The sequence below is a fragment of the Helianthus annuus genome, chromosome 4 (assembly GCF_002127325.2).
Source record: "Helianthus annuus cultivar XRQ/B chromosome 4, HanXRQr2.0-SUNRISE, whole genome shotgun sequence".
In the NCBI taxonomy this organism is placed as follows: domain Eukaryota; kingdom Viridiplantae; phylum Streptophyta; class Magnoliopsida; order Asterales; family Asteraceae; genus Helianthus; species Helianthus annuus.
The window spans coordinates 13,328,557-13,331,088 of NC_035436.2; positions in this window are offsets into that span (position 1 = coordinate 13,328,557).

The window sequence follows — 2,532 nt, forward strand, 5'->3', positions numbered from 1 at the left end:
ACGTATCAGTATTTTCAATACTCGGTTACCGGCATGGCATTGATGGGAAAGTCGGGTATTGCTACACCCGGGTACGATTCCAATTGAGGTTATAGTCCAAAAAACCAAACCCTGTGTACCCAGTTCCGGGCTGTAACTTTTTTTGTTCCAAGTCTATTTTTTGCAACAAAACCATAAAAAAGAAGTATGATAACAAATAAACATAAAAGTTCACACATAGTAGAAACTTAAAATATTACAAAGATATAAAATTAAAAAAAAAAACATAAAAACATAGATTTATATATTGGGCATTTTAATGCTTGGTTTGGGTATAGAAAAAAACCGGGTTCGGGTATAGAACTAGTTCTAGTTTCGGGATAAAGTGGGAATAGTCCTGGTTCCGGGTATGGAGGTCCTAATGTAAACTCTATGTGTACCCTACGGGTAGGGTGGCTTCTAAAACTGGGTATAGAATGTATGGTATAATAAAATCCAGTTCCGGATATTTGGGCCAGGTAGAGGTCCAATTTTGGTTTTTTTGTGCACCTTTAATTATAATTCCAAGTAAGCCAACATTTATTGTCCTTGTGACACCCGACCCAACCCTTACAAGGCTTTAGAAGCTTGTAAATCTCACACCCACTTCGATAGCATGGGCTCACTCACACCAACATAACAATGATCCATCAGATCGACCCATGTTAGAAGACAATATTTGTAACACCCCAACTCGGAAGGCTGACGTGTCACAATAACGGTAACATAAACAAAAGTCATAATTCCATTTATTTATTTGATAAGGACACAACCACACGACTATTAAGATTAATATACAAGCGGAGACATTTATCTTAATTAACTAACATCTTCTGATTTATTCCTAGGCTTTATTCTTCTCTCTTTTCCCCTCCCAAAGTAACCTGTGGACCTGTATATACAAAAAGTTTACGGAATGAGCCGAATGCTCAGTACGGAATTTTAGGCTCAAATACAAATAAATGCTTCATATGAAATCTTATCCGGATGGAACTTTAGGCGAAAATGATACGATGCAAGAACAAAATTTCATAATCATATCCTACGGATGTACCCATGAGCAAACTTAAAACGTGACAATACACAGGTAGCTACTCCTGCATAATTATCACATGAGATGGCGAATTGGCATACCCGTTATCCACCTCCTTATACTTAAATCCTAGGATCGATCCATACGCCTCCTAATAGCCTTATGTACCACACTTGTACTTACGAGACGCCGTGAACTGATCTCTCCGTCACGGATGGAGCACATGATGTTGATGCCACAACAACATGCTCGTGGGACACTCCACGAGAAGCGATACTCAGGGTATCAGAGTACAAATGGTCTTATTTACATAATTTATAAAACTTATTTTCATAACAAAACGGAACATATATTGGAACATGCGATAATGAGTATAACAACATAATACTATCGCATGACATGAAAGCTAAATCAAATGATAGGAATCGAACGGACTGTCAAATGAATCGATAATCAAAGACGTGAGGAGTTTTTAACAGATATATTAATTTAGTGGTTTTATAACAATTTGAATATGAAGCAATAAAGAGTGGGGTAAGGATCCGTACCTTAATAACTTCAAAGTGAAGCTACCTTGTGCTAATATTTTAGATTTATATGGGCAGAGTTTCGACTACTGATTAATCTTTTCACCTAATTTAAATAACATGCACACAAACTAGGTTAGTAACTTAATACAGCATTTACGTCAATTCACGAGATTAAACCCTCACAATGATTAACAAGTGCAATACTTAACAATTCAATCGGATTCACAACGAATAACAGAGCATAGTCCGAATTCGAACAGCACTCAAATATTCAAGTTGAAATCACGACGAATAATCAAAGTACAAGCTCAATTTGAGCAGCACTCGGACAATCGTTGGATAGTTATAATCGATCGGACGTTGAATCGTAATAGCGATCGAGTTATTACCCTGATTGCGGCAGCGTTTCGAGGTGATTAGTGTGTGTTGTGTAGTAATCGAACTATATCTCAGTGAATATTGTGAATTTTTCCGTCGAAGTAATACCAAAATTCAAGTGCCACTGCCCCCTATTTATAGCTGGAAAATGCTCCCCCTCGCGCCACGCGAAAGAGATATGTGTACCCGTCGCGTGGCGCGACGGGTCTACTTCCTAGCCTAGGTTGTTTCGTGTCCTACATAGCTTTGCTGAGTAAATGTACGAATAATTTCCAATTCTACAGCAAAATTAGAAGATAAATATCCACTAGGGTTTAACCCCCCTAAGTTTTAGGGGCCCTGATCCTGATTCCGATTGTTTCAAAAATTTTAGGGTTAGTGCAGAATTACTTGGGTGTCTTACTTAGGGTTTTCTAGTGGTTAATTTATAAATTACTATTATTCTTATTATTTCTAGAATAATGATTTTAAATTTATGGGCATTACAACTATTACCCCCTTAAAAGAAATTTCATCCTCGAAATTTTTCAAATAAGAATAGAACCTATTGCATAAGTAACAGAAACGGAACTT